At 28.8% G+C, this 18,638-nt stretch overlaps 1 protein-coding gene and 1 long non-coding RNA gene across 12 annotated transcripts in view; one reads left to right on the forward strand and one right to left on the reverse strand.

The window, feature by feature from the left end:
• Nucleotides 1-3,898, forward strand: part of LOC122851599 — a 34,208-nt gene extending 30,310 nt beyond the window's left edge. For all 10 annotated transcript variants that reach the window (XR_006373702.1, XR_006373697.1, XR_006373704.1 and 7 more), the window contains one exon: nt 3,592-3,898. This is a non-coding gene — a long non-coding RNA (uncharacterized LOC122851599). The remainder of the gene's footprint in view (nt 1-3,591) is intronic.
• The window catches only part of LOC122851596 (ephrin-B1), a 509,511-nt gene that overhangs the window by 335,011 nt on the left and 155,862 nt on the right, over nt 1-18,638 (reverse strand). The gene's annotated exons all lie outside the window — the stretch shown is intronic.

An 18,638-nucleotide genomic window follows, 5' to 3' on the forward strand; every position in this document is an offset into this window, starting at 1 on the left:
TTCTACTTTGCATACACGCGTCTTAATAATATCAAGAGTATATATATATACATATATAATACTAAACTATACATATATGCGTATATATTATAAAACATAGCGCCACTCTTTAACTCACTCTCGATGTAATATTGTATATATTTTGGGTCTTCGATCAGTATCACGCCCTAAAATAATAACCATCTCTCGATCATCATTTATACATGTAAATTGTATAATCCAACAACAACACTATTTACATTCATACAACGTTTATCCAGAATAATATTTTTTACTTTTTCAATTTATTGTTTATTTATTTTTGTTATTCCAACGTTAATTATAAAAATTTTACAATATACAAATATATGCATTTTATTTTGCATCAGTATATAACAATAATATACGCTAATTATTATTCTCATTTTATACAATTAATTATTTATAATTGTTATTATTTTAATGGAATATACAAGTGGTATTTTCCAGTTATTGCATATTTAATTATAAATTCAACCAACTTGTGTATTAAACTGGAACAACTTTTTTTTAATTATTTATTATTTTTATTTATTTATATATACTTGTCCATTTGTATATTTATATATGGGCAAATAAAGAAGATGCACACGATTATACACATTTATATTTTATTGCTATATATATAGTTGAAACGGTTTTTTTTGTATATTTTCTACTGACTTTTGAAGTAAATATATGTACATTATAGTTCTTAGGGAAATGATAAGGAATCAGTTTACGGGCAAGATCTGCAATGTTAAGTTTTCTCTGAACTATCTGTCGCCGGTTTTAAGCATCTTTATCGTTAAGTTAACTACCCCAGTATCTTCCCTTGTGACCTCTTTATCTATTTCTTCGACAAATTCAACTGAATCCTTCCTATTTATATACACACCCACCCTTTTCATCGATATCGGATTCAAAAGGTGTTGGTCGTGAAAGTGCTGCATCTCCCGGCACCGATAAACCGATATATATTTCTTCTGCTTCGATGTCGATCCCGGAGGTCTCTTTTTTTTTCAGTTTCCGATATCTTTGGTTCATCCTTTTTTTTTCTTTTGACATTTCGGGTTTGTATACGTGCCCTTGGATAAATTCTCATATCCTCTGAACTTCACCTCATGATAAAATAACAAAAAAAAATAAATATTATAATCTATAATTATATCGATTTCATTTTAATGTATATATAATGATCGATATGGATTAGACATAACATAAATATATATATATATCATAAATATATAATATAGAGAAGATAAATAAATGTTATTCTTGATTCATGATTGTCATGAATAGTTTTAATATATTATATGAAGATATAGATTGTATTGTATATATACTAGATGATATACTGACGAGAATTAAATTGCTTGATAGACTAATAGAAAATTTAAAAGGATAAATTAAATTTTCTGCTGTGGGAAATTCCAGGCTCGATAGACAGCCAAGCAAATATTCATGTAAAATGTTTGCATATATTATTAATGGACTCACCATATGAAAAAGAGTCTGTCACCGTAGGCGTATATTAGCTGAAGCCAGAGAGAATCGTTTCAATCAATTGGCATTACAAAAATATACTTAATTCTCTCGTAATATTTTTTTTATTTTCTTTTATATGCATTTCTTGTATTTTCTCTAACCATGTGTCATTCAAAAATTAAAATTCTGACATGGATCCTTGATATTTTTTTTTAACCTGTCTGATATTTTTTTTTGTTCAACACTTTGTGAACTTTTAGGACAGTCCGTAACTGATTTGAATAATTTAAATTTGACATTGGCGTAAAGGATAAAATGTCGACTTGTCATCACCACTGTCTATCCTACCATCCAATTCAACATTTTCATTGATAAAGGTATTTCACAGTGGGAATAACTTCAAGTTCACCAGACAAAAGTCAATGTATAAATAAGAATTTAACAAGACACGAGAAAAGACAACACAGTACCATCACGATATACGAATAATTGATAGTGTTAATATTTAGGCACTTAGTGACATTCTATACTGTGAAAACTTTCTAGACATTGCTTAAGTGTAAATGACAATATTGACAGATTAATTTTCAAAATTTATATACAAGTATAGCCGAGTGATATGTAATAGAATATATAATTAACGTGTGATACAATTGACAAAGTTTATTTATTATTTGTAGACTATACAGACTTCATGGCTACATAGAACATTTATTTTTGTCTCAAAATTCATCCATCTAGTTTTACTTTAACTAGACAGACAAGACAGCTTGCCATTTAAATAACAATGTCTTGAAAATTTATAAATTAATAATCATATACAGCAAAGCTAGTTGTCAGATTATTAAATTTTATAATCTTCCTAAATAAGTATTTAATTCAATCAATCAGTATATATTTTAATATATTAAATTATTTTTTATACTATTATATGATGAGGTGTTTTTGATGTTTATTTTTATTATCCAATATTGTTGAGCATCATGGATCACTTGTATATATAATTTATTAACAAAATAAAGAATGTAGTAAAGGCAATAGATATTTTACCCTACACCATCACAATATATACCTTAGACGTCTCGTCCAATCACCTTAATGCTTTTGCATTATAGAACGACAGGAGGGTCAACTTCCACTTTAGGAAAGTTTATTTTTATTTATTTATTTATTTATTTTTCCACTACAACTAATATGTGAAGAGTGCATATGAGTATATATAGACAACGTCATGGTCTTTGACCGAACATGCTCATAAATCAAAATACCCCTGAGAGTGACTGATACTTTAAGTGACTAAAACTTATGTTTTATGTCTATAATTTGCCAATTTAATTTTATCCAATTAATTTCCGTATAAGAAAATCTTATAATACATATGATAAAATAGAAAATATATTTTTTTTTTTTAAATATAACAATTAATTGTAAATTTCTAAATTTTTATTTCAACTTTAATAATAAACAAGTATAAATAAAAAATTAAAATATAAATTTTAGAATGAATAAATTTGTATTTACTACAATTGTAAGATATGATACGATAAATTATAGTTGGCATTTGTATATATATATATCATACAGTGTGACTAAATTCAAGTAAAATAGTTTAATTGGTATTGCGCGTATGAAATTTGCCCATGGCAATGAGGTTTTCTGAGACGGCTCGTTACGTACTTTGTTTCATATCACAAAATAACCATGCAACTACATATTATAACTACCATACTATAATTCATTCTTCATGACACCCTCATACAGCTTGTATCTATATCTATATATAATATATAATGTATTTTAATGGTCGGCAGACTCATTGTCATCGTATATTTTTCTTCAGTGTGTTAATCGCTGTTGAAATATATATATAATATCTGGCTTGTATTAAGATACTCATTATTTGTCATATGACATTTATTAATCATAAAATTGCACTCATTGAAACAACACTATTATTTGTGTGATTGATTAATGCTTCTAAATATATTTTAATATATATTTTAAAAAGTAATAAAATGATTCATATTTTTAATAAATAATTATGATTTAATTACTAATTAAATTTTAGGTATGCATATTAATCTTTGCTTCATTTTTTTTTTACAGTATACGAGAGAAGACAAAACTATTGCTGCTTGAATGTTGGAAGAATTCTCGGCGGTGGCAGCACTTCCTTGTTAGTAATACTTTCAGTACAAAAATAAGTGGGGAGATGCAATGTCTACATTATAGCGCAGAAGCAAAATACAATGCAACATAAAGTTTGCATTTGAGAGCTGTGCATTGAGCTGAATGGAACTAAAAAATTTTAAAAAATCATCATTTCAATTTTCAACACAATTTATTTAACCTGAAACTTTTTATTTTATTATTAAACTCGATTAAATATTATTTTAATAAAAAATAATTTATATATACTTAATATTATACTTTTTTTGTAATTTAATTTTTATTATTAAATTTTAATATCAACTATCTTTTTATCAATTTTGAAAATTATAATTTAACTTAATTAATATGATTAAAATTGTTTTTTTTTTTTCTATTCTTTTGCCGGAAAATTAATTAGATATTTTTGACAGTAAATTGGACAATTTATTTAATTTATGAAAAAAAAAAAGAAGAAATTGTTTTTCCTTTTTTTCTTCTTTTACAATTAAATAAAAAGCTTATTCAATTCATTATGTAGAGTGCATAGCAATTGAAATGCAGTTTTATATGATTGTGTTTATATTGAGTACATAGTTGAGTATGGCAACAGCACAGTCAAAGTAGAGAAGCCATTTGCAGTCATGGAATTAATTCAACTGGCGATTAGCTTCTGTGTCTGGTAGACAATCAGAGGTATATAGAGAAGAGAGAGATATTTCGTTAAGTGATGAATAAAGGTAAGAGTGGTATAGGTGTAGGGTTTGGCTATTGTAGAGCCTTTCCGCGTATAGACCATTATAGCATTTGCGTTGTGATGCGAGCACAGTACAAGTGGTCTTGAAGCATGCAAGCTAGTGAAAACCAGACGAACTTTCGTCCAGGCACGCGAACTTCATAAATGCACACACATTCACTAACCCTAGAGACTACTCTTCACTCACTAATTTTATCTACATTTTTTTTTTATTGCTTCAGTTTTTTATTTGATTTGATTTTTTTCCTTATTTCCTTTCATTGTTTTTTCTATAAATTTTTTATCGGTCTTTATCTCAATCGTTCTTGTGGGGCTCCTTCATTCATTCGTTCCACGTTTCAGTTATGTGAGTTATGTTACAAGCTAACCGAGCAACTCTGGTCTTTGCTGCACTATTTTTTTTTTTTCTTTTTTATATTTTTCTACTGATGCCTTCACAACCAACCCTTCGATTCGTCTTATATATAGATTTAACAGTAATGGCCGGGCTTTATACTTTTCTGGCTCTCAAGTAATTACAACTACGCTTGAATGGTCAACATATTTTATTTTTACTTTTAAACATTAATCCGAATGATTTTATTTTTGTTTTATTACTATTTTATTATTATTTGGCAACTGAAAAAAAATATTATTTCTATTGAATATGTTCAATATTTGAATCTTATTACAAACGACAGGCGTCAATATGAAGATTCATATTTTATGAGAAACTGCCCGAGGCCAGACAAGATAATTTAGTATGACTAATGTGCTTGGAAATAAAAAAAATAAAAAAAAAAAAACACTTTTTCTTTTTTAACATAAAGAATTGTTTAGATTATGAACATCAATTTTTTTTTCTTTTTTTCCTTCTCCACTTGTAAACTTTTAATAATATCAATTTATCAACTTTTTAGAAACTTAGCCTTCAACTGTAAGTTGTCTGTCAGGATGATGCTCAATTACATGAATATTCTTGTATAAATAATTTTTTTTTTTCTTTTTATATATTAGTAAACAACATTTGATATTAAGATTTTTGAATTAAAAATTTAATTCGCGCGCGTATATTTAATTTTTTATAAAAAAAAAAGTTAAATAAAAACATCAAAAATAAATGATGCCTTTTATAACGGAATGGATACTAATAATAGTTTTTAATTGTTGTTTTTTAAGTGAGAAAAATTTCGATCTACGCCCACTATCAATTAACAAAGTATCAAAGTATATAATTATTGTGATTTTTGCCTGTTTTGGCCTGATGACTTTTCAAACTCAGCTATGAGCTGAGTACGTGTCTCTTTGATCAAAGCGAATCACTCACTGTCAATTACAGTTATAATGTGATGACGAAAATATATATATATATTTTTTAATTCTCAATTCAAGAATATAGACAATGTACGACACAATGATCATGTCGAATCGATTACACACCATACGTATAAGGTACATGTGACTCATTTATCTAACTGTTAATCCCATATACACTGACGTAATAATTAATTTATATTTTTCAATTTAACAAAGAACAATAGGATATAATAGACTTAATATAAATATAATAATATCCACATAATTATAATCTACATTTTCAACTGATAAATTAATCCCAAAGATATATATTATAATTATAAGGGTACTAATTCAGTTTTACAAAAAAAGAAATAAATAAATATAAATTTATAGTTTTTTTTTTTTTGTTAAATTTCTTTTATCCAATCTACGATTGCATGAACTCAGCTTAAAAAAGTTTATCAGGTCAAAAGCGTATGATTAATTTTCTCTAACCACCACTCACGTTAACAATATTAGTTTTTAATGCTTAAAAAGTGTCGTGGGACACTGGTATAATTAGCCTTGGGCACGACGAATTGGCGCCAATGCCACAACTCCCAGTCGTGTCGTTTACATGTCCATATCTATACAGTGCAATGTCACTGAAGAGACAACTACACCGCACGTATCTATGGAACACATCACCACTTTGTACGTGAAAGCAGAATATTTCTATGGAGTAAAAAAGTTTGATAGACGTACAAATCGTAGTATGAATTTTTTTTTTTTTTTTTTTTTTCATTTTTTTCTCATTTATAATTTTTATAAATTTTTTTATTTTTACCCCATGTTATACGCCACGTTTTGTGTTTTCATGTGAATATTCATTAAAAATTCCACTCCGACAAGCTAGATTTTTTCCCCTACACTCGTGAAGTCTGAATGATGAATTAAATTATTCGTAAGGTTATATACAAGGAGGTGGAGAAACGTAGAGAGATAGTTAGTAGGTGAGTCCATCTAAATGATAGACAGAGTGGCATCAAATAAGTGAAGCCGGAAAGAACGAAGGTAAAATGTATTTATAAAAATATATAGAGAACAGTATTGGATGGAAAATAAGCAATGTTTCCTTTTCTATAAAAGTCAGCTGTTTGACTTCTCACATAGATTATCCTCAGTAAATTCTATTTCCTTGCTTTCAATTTCTGCTTTTTTTTTAACCACTGGTTTGAATTTATGAAGGCCTTAATTTCATCCACTCGTTGTTTTAATATTCTTTCCTCTGAATCATTACAATATATTTTGCATTATTATAATAAAAAATTTGATAGAATAATTGTATTTTTTTTTTGTAAATCATTTATCTCAAATATATATCAATCACAAATTAGCAAATCACAGATTCAAATCTCAAGACAAATTGTATTAGACCAAATTATCCATGAAACTCCGAGGCCTAAGATCGAGCCTAATTTGCTGGAAATAGAAGCATTTGGCTCAGTCTAGCCTATACAGTGTATTGATATATTGTTGCATATTGTGTTGTATCTATCGTGGTATATGTCTAATTCTCCTTGCACATCAACCGGACTAATCACCGAGGGTAAATCATTGGGTCAATCATTACTCGCTTATACCTACTACTATTTTTAATTCATTTACTTGCATCAACAATTTTATATGTATTAAAAAATCAAAGTAAAATTATTCCAGTTATAATGAGCAAGTTTAATAATCATAAATTTTACTCATTTCGTTGTTATTGTTTATTTAACATTCAAAATGAGTGTATATTCAAAATTAGATGAATAAAAGGGTTAAATTTATTTTACATAACTAGTTACACTTGATATTGTAAATAATGGAGAGAAAATTTAGGTACTTGTCTTATTGGCATTAAAATGTCAGATGTAAATTTGAATAGATGAATGGGAGAAAAGGGAAAATTCATGAGAAAAACGAATCGGCATACGATGTGGTAGAGCAATTTGCAAGAATAACAGGTTTTCTTGTTGAAAATGTAAGACATGTAACTTTGTTACATCCATATTTGAATGCTTAGATAGATTTAAAGAGGAAGATATGTGTTGAGAAAGTAAGGGTGCGAATAATCTTGATGGGTTTGTAGAATAACAAAGATAGGAATGAGATGTTATTGCTCATCCTCTATTGCTTTTAAAGCAAGCATAAGGCTGTCGTTTTATAAGTTCGTCCAAGACCAGAGGATTTGCTTTTATTCACATACATATATATACATAGTTTGAGGGAGAAGAGTTTAACTGAGGGAAGAAACGAAAAGTACACCAAAATTGGAAAGGGTGATACAGAGAGCATCACATTTTAAGGGTGTTTTTGTAAGTATATATGTATATGTGTCGAGGGAGAAGGCTCAGAGACATGGACCTGACAAGGAAGATGGATATATAGTATATCCGGATAGGATCGAGTAAAATCGAATTAGATCAGATTGATCCTATATACACGTGGGTGGTGAATTGGCGATGGTGGTAAGCGAGTGCAGCTGTGGTAAGCGCAGAACCATGTCCTGGATAAAGTGGTGCCCATCACTGTCTGTCACCAACTCAAGCTCGACGTAGTTTATCCCTATCTTCTTGTTTCCAATTCAAAAGCATCTACCACCATTTTGCTTGTATATTTGGATTCACTTTTCCCTAGTCATTTTACCAGTCAAATTTTTTTTTTTATTTTTATATTTTTCTTCATATACATGGTAAGTCATATGTGTTTGTATATATGAGTTTGGATATAGTATTTTGGCCTGCCAACCCTGCTGACACTTCATAAATGCATAATTCAAAATATATACGCATAGTGCCAGTCTCAATGACAGAGCTTCAATGTACGAGTTGCAGACGCATGTCAATAAATCAATCAGATATTCACATCTTTTATTATAGAATTCACTGGTAAAGGCTGCAAGCCCGAAAACATATTATATATTTATAAAATATTTAAATACTATCATCTCTCAAAGTCTCTAGTATTTGATGATTAATTAGCATTTTTTTTTATCTTCAGAATGTTTTATTTTAAGTTTTAGCAGTCACACAGTGTTTTGATTTCAAACATATAATAAACTAACAAGGTCTAAAAGGTAGATGCGAATAATAAAAATATTTACAGATTGTTAATTAACGAGTTTCACTGTTTCTAAGTTTGATACTTGCAATTTGTCGCCTTTCAATTATATTTTCGAAAGCTCTATTTTTCTCAAACCAAAGTACAGCTAATAAAACTATTACTAAAATTTTGAAGCTTCTATTTTTATTATTTTTTTCTAATTTTATCTTTATTCTTTTATCTTTTGAGATGTTATTCTGTTTAAATTGTCTTTAATAATTGAGACTGTTTGAAAAGATACTTGTTATATATATAATGCAAGCTTTCTCATCTTCTACTGTATACACCATTAACGTGTACAATGGAATAGAACATAGAGCACGTGAAATGACACGAACGTATGCATGGCGCCTGGTATCATTTGGCTTGCACCACTGCAAGCATGTGTCTTCATTAGGAAACAAGCGTGCATGTAACAAAGAGGACAAGAGGGAGAGAGAGAAACATAAAAAGAAAAGAGGGATGTACATAGTCTACGTGTATAAGGGCGAATAGTACTGGTATGCATGCATCGTTGCAGTGAATCACATTGAGAAACCAACTATCGTGGCTCGAATTAAGCGCTAAATGCATCTCCGTTCGGTGCTTTACCCCCATACCCTTTCCCACATATCAACCCGTGTGTCTTGCTAGCACAGTAAGACTGGTGGCGCGTGTTTGCTATTTATTCTTTTTTTTTATTAATTTATTTATTTATCTAATTCATTTTCATTTAAATATATTCGCTACTCCTATCAAGTCTCGTACTTGCGAATATATTGACACTGCAACATAGAAAAGAAAGATTAGCTTGTGTAACAAGACGTAAAACCACTCAATATTTTACATACGAAAACTATAAATGTATGGTAAAGTGTTGAATGCAATGCACGAATTGATAAATCCACCAAGAAGTTTACGCTTGCTATATTTATTTGCTTCTTCTATATGTTCTCTTTGTGCTGTCTATGTTTTCAATCGTGAAAATTCATTGGTATATACGAGGTGAAATATTTCAATTCAATGCACACTATAACCATCAGTACGTGGGCATTTATGATTATTTTATGAAATTTGAATGTTATATATATTGGTTTGGAATATGTTGGGTGTATATATATACAAAGAAGAAGTTAAGGGTTTTCAATAATCACCGTATGACGTGCGTCATACATTTGATTGTAAGCGGTAAAAGTAAAGAGTAAAAGGGAGGTGTTTTGACTGTTAGTATATATAAAGGGTGGAATGATGACGATGACGCAGACCAACGGAAGGAGGGACAAACTTGAATTATATGACTACGGTGGTCTCGTTCACTCTATGGGTTGTAACTCGAATTCAGTAGGATTTATTGGCGCTGTTACTCTGTCGTCGCCAGAGACGTAGCTCAAACGGTGTTCATCCAACGGGAACAACCCTCCCGAATGAAAACCGATTACAGGGGATGGGCGAAATTCGTCTTCCATCCGCAATATATACGTAACTGTCGTTGATATTACTATATGGAGGCTTATGAAAAGAAAAAGAAAGGAAACAAAATAAATTTATGTTTTATATTTTTGATAAAGCAGTGACTGTGAATTTACAGATTTTTATGAGCAATGCATATTTTTGACTACATGGACAAAGCATAAGCCACTTGCTCTTCTTTTTTTTCATCAAGTTAACCCTATGATTTTTTTTTTTTTTTTCCATTTACAAGATACGCTGTAACCATTAAAGTTTTTTTGAGCAAAAGGGTAACTTTCGTAGGTTCTCGCAGAGTAGAGATGCAAGAATCCGTAGCGAGGAATAGATTTAATCCCAAAGTCGATTTACCATTACCGCTAACCGAGTTTTATCACAAGAGTAAACGAATAAAGAAAATAGAAGAAACCAGAAGAAAATAACGATAACATCGACGTTTTTTTTATCCAAGCAATTTTATACATATATATTTTTTTTTTTTTTCACTTTCGTTTTATGGTATTAATTTGTGATAATTTAAGATGTTTTTTTTTTCATTATAAAATTTATTTATTTATTTATTTTCTTTTAAATAAATACATAATAGAATGTTGGAACAATGAGAAATGAAATTTCGTAGGTAATAAGAGAAAAATAGTGCATGTAGAAAATACAAAAGAATAAGGAGAAAATGTGGGTGGAATTCGATGAAGCGATTCGTGTGACAAAAGTGAACAAAAATGATGAAAGTGAATCGGTGGCGTTAGCCAAAGGCAGTGTTATCTTCATCGACGTGACTCTGACAACATATAAACACAAAAGAAAATTCATGGACCAAAATAAAATGTGGTTTCTGTCCAGCTACAAACATCGACCATTTTATTTGTAACTCTATAGTTGAGTTTCTCTGTGAGACTTCTGGGCTTTGTCTGATTGTTGTGTATCGTTGATACAAAGTTGTATGTGTGAGTTTTTTTTATTCTTAGCTGCTTTTCCAACGACGAGCTTTAGATCTTTTTTTTTTTTTTCTCTTATACTTAAGAAAGCATGGATGCATTCCGATGCTTTTTATTGGGTAAAACGGATAGCTTGAAAAAAAAAAAAACGAGACTGGTCAAGCTCGTGCCGCCTTGTAAGCTTTCATTGGAAATAAAAATACGAAAAAATAGATAAGGCTCTTGCGACATTCTGAAAAATCTTTTGAGTTACATGTGTATATACTTTTCTACGACTCTTTTGGACTTGCTTTTATGTTCGTCAATTCAATTTATTTGTCAAACTCCAATTAGTCGTTTACTCAAGATTCAGAAAATAAGATTATACCAATATATCTTATTTTCAATTACATTAAAAGTATAAAGCAATTTATTAATTTAATTATTTTATCATTTCTCATAAAGAATTATCTGCATGAGAAAAATTTTCTGAAATTTGTCGTGTTCACTTGAATAGAAAAATAACAACATTGTCTTTTTTTTTTTTAATAAAATCCTGGACTCGTGCCTTCGTTGATATGTTCAAACTTTTTTTGCCTATGTGTATGTGTGCTTTCATTAAAAATATTTATAATGATCTATTTGAGTGTACGCTGAGTAACATGACTGACAAAGAGAGATGAAAATATATAAAATTTCAACTAGTTTAGCGAATAAATGTAAAAGTTGAGAACAGTGAATAAAGAGTTTTAAAACCGAATGCATAACGGGTGGTTGCAGTTCAAAATAATTTTAAAATATTAAAATAATCTCATTTAATATAGAGCCCCTGTCGTTTTTTCTAGAGACATCACACCAATATTCCCATGGAGACAGAAAATGCAGGTTATGGCTTGCGTGTTTTTCACGAGGTTGTATGTGTATATATCAGCATCAAGCTTTGGTTTATGTCGCTCCACTAATGACAATACCTTTCCGAACACAAGTATTGTTTGTTTGAATTATGGAATTATTATCAACTGCATGTTTATGGTACGTTTGTATTTGCATGTGAGGTCATATCGATGCTTATATACCACACATATCGTATGCAATGCAATTTGAAAAAAATTTTTTTTTTATTTTTCAATACCATGAACAATACAGACTGTGCGATGAGTATATGTAAGAGAGGGTAGTGTGCGATCATATGGAAATTAAGCTAGAGAAACAAATGATTCTGTTTACGAGCACCATATATATAAATTCTGGTTTTTTTTATTCGTAGAGATTTTTTTTGCATCAGCAACCTAAATATCTAATAGTAAAAAATATATGCATTTTTATATATAAATAGGATGAGTTTGAGAGACAAAATATATTGCAAAATATGCACGTATTTAGTTCAACAAGGTTTCTGAGAGAAGATTTTTTTTTTATGTACTCATGGCTTGATGCACTGTGTAATATAACATGTCATACAGCACATACTGATGATGTTGTTTTATATATTGATCCTTGCTCAGCTGTCGAATCGATAATCCAAGCGAAAATACAATGGAAACTGAATTTATCATTATAAATATTATAATATGATAATGGTTTATTTATTATTTATTATTTCTTTTTTTTTTTCTCTATTATAATTTTTAGTATATGAAGGTCGTTGTCTTTATTTATATTGTTAAATAATATATCATATTGCAGGTATGTATATTGTTATGTATGTGAGTTGGCTCGACGATCACATGACTGATACGACACTTGGGACATCACTGGTGAAACTGTACGTGCAAACATTAATGAGGATAATTCAAGCTGAGACAGCTGGGTATATCACGCCAACGATTTGAATTAATTTACGTTTTCCGATACACTACCAGCATATGTATATAAACACACGTGATATACATGGAATGCTCAGTTTCGATTTTCCTTGATGGCTTGTGTATTTGACTTGATATGTTGAAATCATTGAATGGAAATTATCTAACAAATTTGCTTTATCATTTTCCCTAAAACCCGCATAACCATATGCCAAGTCAAATACATATATCATTTGAATTATTAGAAAAACATCTACTCATTGAAGGTAAAATATTTTTATGAATTTATTAAATAATACTTTTAAAAAATCTAATAAATAATAATTTAATAAAATTTTCTTATGAAAATTGAACTGAAGAATAAAGTTACCAGTGTTCACTATTTATAAAAAAAAAAAAAATAGTATGTAAATAATTCAATTTTACTATTTGCTTTTAATAAATTCAAAAAGGTAATATTCACAATCTCACAGATTTTAATTGTTCATATATTTATATACATAATATATTCTTATTGTAAATTAGACTACAGAAGTGAACTAGACTGAACCACTAGCTAATCCATGAAAAAATTTAAATAAACTATGTATGAGTAATACCACAAAAACCCAACAACAATTGCAAACAAGATAGTAATTTAAAATTTAAATTTTTTCAATGCTACACAGCTGTATTTTGGCTTTGTTTTTATTCTTGAAAATCTCTCGAGCTACACCTCAAAAGTATCATCTACTTTTCAAATATTTCAACTGCCTTCCAAGAGATTAGACAAAGGACCAAAAGTTAGCTCACCTTATAGTCACTTAAATATATAGATATATTTTTTCTATAAAAGAATAAAAGTCTCTTGGCAAGATTAATACCAATATTATATTTATCTATTCATCTCCAAGAAAATCGCTTTTCTTCATCCTCCATAGCATTTGAATTAATGAGACTTTATTTTTTGTTTTTTAATTTTATAATATTCAACCGACATAAAGTGTATGCTGGTTTATTATATACACAGCATTTATTTTATAACGACAATAGTAATTCAATTCCCTGGTTTTAAGCCATTGAAAATTATTGCAATGAATGCACAGTTGAAAAAAAAAATCAAGCAGGTTAGTCTGAATTGAATACGTGCTGCAGTGTGAATAGTTTTGCGGTTATAAACATATTCTTGGAATCATCATATACCTTTGTACAAGTATATACTATTTAACAAATAAATATCTACTTAAGAGTAGTTGTAGAAATTATATCTCATTCTATAAGCAGTATGTGAAGATTAAAAACAAAAAATAATAAAACATTTTTTTTAAAAAAAAGTGATGTGCATGTATTTTTCTATTTTTCATTGCCTCAGTGAAAATTCACATATAACTTTAGGCGCCTAAAGCTGTTTGCTGTACAGCTTCATTTTATTATTATTATTATTTTTTTTTATATTTTCTTGTGTTCTTTCTCTCTCTCTCTCTCATTCTGTGACATACATTGTAGCATAAAAGAAGACAATTTTTTTTTTCAACACGTGCGAATAACTGACAAGTGTGCGCAGCCATCTAGGGCGTCCGAAAAGCATATAAAAACAATTTTTTTTTTATTTTTTATGTCATGCAATGAAAATGCAGAAAGTCCTCACAAACGTTTGACCATTAAAAAGAAGCATAATATTCCAATAGCTCCTTTTACTTTGCACTTAACTCTTTGTCTTTTTTTTTTTATTTTTTTTATCGTTTAATTTATTTTATTTTTTTTTTTAACCATTTATTTGCACAATGAACTAACAGTATTATATATTCACTTCGCATCTCCATTGCAAGTTTTTAGTCAATTAAATGGGTATTCATTTTTTTAGTATTTTTAAAAATTTTTTAAAGTCATTATTGAATTTTATATGGGGGATTATTTCTATTATAAAAATTTCTACTTCAGTAAAATGACATACACTTATCGTAAATGGACGATGGTCTATTGTGAATGGAATTCAATATAAATTTTTAAGAATAAAAAAATTAAAAAGAAAAAAATACTGCTTAGCACAGAGTAAAGTATGTGTGATCCACAGCAATAATATTATAGAATTTTTTTTTTTACGAGAATCCTTTCAACAGTCAGCACGATCTTCGAATTCTGAATTAGATATAAATATCTTTATTACAAACGTAAGAATCATTGAAGTAAACGTGTCTTGACTGTGAAGAATATATTTTTTTAAAAATGTAAAACAATAATCGACGTGCGACATCCCTTAGATACATTTGATTAAAATAATATTTAAAATAAAAAGAAAAAAAAGAAGATACTAAGTTAATAAATAATTTCTTTACTTAAAAGAAAATATATGTACTTGGAATAATGAGAATCACATGAATCAAATTTCTGATTATCAGCCGGAGATTGGTCGTAACGTGAACAAAATTTATTGAAATCGAACGTCAAGACTGTTAAATGATAACTTAAATTCAAAAGTAGGCGTACTCTCGTACAGTTTAAAGTTGTTCGTGAATTGGTTGTATATGTAGTATCCATTCAGGAAAGAGGGTTATTCTCGGAATTTGCAATTCAAATTACAATTCTCATACCCATGGGCGCATTTCATCTCTTCAATGAGAAATCTGGACTCCATCAGCAGCTCTTGAAATCAAACTCACAGACTTCAGTCAGATATAAGCTTTTTATTATATTTATATTTTTTTTTTTTATTCATTTTTACATTTATAATTTTATTCATTTATTTTTTGTGATAATGACCATTTATTGACAGCCCTTTTGCTTTTTAATTTATGATACGATTGAATAAATATATTAAAATTTTAATATCACGAAAAATTGCATTGCTGATTGATCTTTGATAAAAGATCTTTTAACGATTATGTAATATATATGCGTATATAAATTTTGTGTGAGTTTGTGTTGTTTATAAATCTGGGGTTGAGACCTCACATAGTTATGTAAATTTAGTGTTTGTTCTGGTCGATTAATTCTTCGTCGCCCAAGTCAAACTTTATAAACTCTTCGGTTTATTAAAATAAAGGGTAAAATGAAGATAAAGACATTTATACTTTTACTGTTATTATTAGTATAATATTAATTGCGCTATTTAATCAGATATTTAAAATCATATATAGCTCAATCAAATTTTCTACTTGTGAGAATATTATCATTTGTATAATCATAACAGTTATTAAAATTGTTATCTTAATCGGAAATCACAAAATTATACTTTTAACAAAAAAGATATTGAATTTAATTCTCTCTATACTAAAAAGAACATGTGCAAGATTTTATAACGTCGTAAAAATTAAAAAAGTAGACCATCATAACCCGAGCAAAGCAATTTTGAACATAGTAATTGTTGAAAATAAAATTTAATTATATATGAGATAAAATCTCTGTGCCAGGGGCATCATTCTTGTTAAATAAAATACTAAATAAAAACAATCTATAAAATGTATGATCATTTAAGTAAAATATGTGTACCTTTAATTACTGTTTCAGTTATTTGAAAAATATCAATATATAGCAATATGTGAGAGGCAACAATATGGAAGCGTAAACCACGGTTAAACCGTTTCACCGGATGAATGCAGCATGAAGCTGGTAGCTGACAGGAACTCATATTATGGAATTACGGGTGATGCTAGAGATTTGTGTGTCGAGTATATATATACTGTGCATGCATACAGGTATTCCAAACATTGGACACTTACTCTAGAATGTGTATAATGAATCGATTGATGCATCGATCAGTCGTAGCAACGCTATTGTGGAACTGGCTTTCATCTTGCTAACGATGAAACATGCACGAGCAGTCGAACACACATACACACACTCATCTCACTTCTCTATACGCATAATAATTTTACTAAAATTAATCGTATTAACTAACACCATTGTCACATTGATCGAGACCCATGTGCACTTGCACAAATTTCACCTATACCATGTCAAACCTATCAATAATGCTTCAAATATTTTTGGACTTTTTAATTCTTGCCCAGTTAACATTATACAAATTGAATAAAACAAAAGAAAAAAAATGATCAATAAAAATAATAGAAAAGCTCGAGTACATGAATGAATTTTTCTGATAATGTTATCCGCATGTGGCTGATGCTCGTCAATCATACACTCATACATTTATCATGATCCACTTACTATATATATCATTTATATATTTCATTTATATCATCAAGATGACGTTATTATCAAATATCTGCAGACACAGATAAAAAAAATATATAAAATTTTATTTATAAAGACAATGAAGCAAGCTATGTAAATTTACTGTGTCAGTATATAAACGAGTTTATGTAAAAGAGCATCAAAATTGAAATTTCATTGAAATAAAAAAAAAAGAAAAAAAATAGGGATGAAGAATATAAATATTATTGTAAATGTTGAAAAAATAAAAAAACAAAAAATAACAAAGCTTTTTTTTTTTTTATAGATTGCAATCCAAGCAAATATTCGGGTTAGTGCTTTGGGAAGGTGGTTCAGAAATGAAGGCAGACGAAGTGAATTGGGTTTAAATCAAGTGGCAGTAGCTGCCTCCAGGCAGACTAGCAAGATCCAATGAGACAGAGGGTGTAACAGAGAAAACTATATATTGTACCACAGTGTTGAAAGATCAAAAAATTGTAATAGTAAAAGATGAAAAAAAAAAAAAGTACACACGATGCTTTTATAAAGTATTTTTTTTTTTTTTTTTCACAGAGAGTATATTTTTATCCTTCTTCTACCTTTATACTGAAAGCTCAACTTGAATATCTCGTCCAACTATATTTGCATTTTAGTCGTGAAATTTGCCTCGGGTATGTCCTATATCTATGTATTCTACTGACTCACACTCTTGATATGTTTGAGCTTCTTATTGGATTCTACAACTATATTTTATTTACTTTTTTTTCCTATTGATTTACTTTAAAATATTATTTGATGAATTAAATTTAATTTCTAATTTTATGCACTCATGAAATTGATTAAGTATTTAATGACTTTATTAATATACTCTTGGTATGTCTGACAGACATAATATGAAAGTAAAAAGTTTGAAAAGTGACGAGTATATATATGTATAAGGTATGAGAATATTGCTTGTGATATAAGATCAAGACAGCGGCTATTTCAATCAACTAGGTAGTATATAATTAAAGCCGGTAATTGATCGATTTTAATTAATTTAAAATTTTATTACGCTAGTAGAATATTGGAAGACTTGATAAGCTGCCAATCAGTTGGATCAGCAATCCAGACGGGATCATGTTTTACAAAGTCCATTGGGAAAATCAGATAATATATAGTTGAGCATCAATTCGTGTCGACAATGACAAGGCACAAGTTTGCTCAGAGTAGTTTGGACTAGTCTGGTCTGGTGATTTCTCTATATACGTATGAAACTATATAACAAATAGTTGATAGCAATAATATTGTACGTTGTATCTCTTGTATCAATGATATTTCCGCATCACGAACAAGGTCAAACGTGAGATGCTTGACGAATCAATCACAAACAAATGTACGTATTCATTGTTGAGTTTAGTATGTATCATTTTACTATTATATATCATATCAATTGTTTTACTATTATTAGTACATGTTTACTTACTAACATTATTTTATAATTAAATTTAGATCTAAGTTGCTTTTTTTGTTTTTTAAATTTTCTTGTTTGAATAGAAGTTCATGTTT

The sequence above is a fragment of the Aphidius gifuensis genome, linkage group LG3 (assembly GCF_014905175.1).
Source record: "Aphidius gifuensis isolate YNYX2018 linkage group LG3, ASM1490517v1, whole genome shotgun sequence".
Lineage (NCBI taxonomy): Eukaryota > Metazoa > Arthropoda > Insecta > Hymenoptera > Braconidae > Aphidius > Aphidius gifuensis.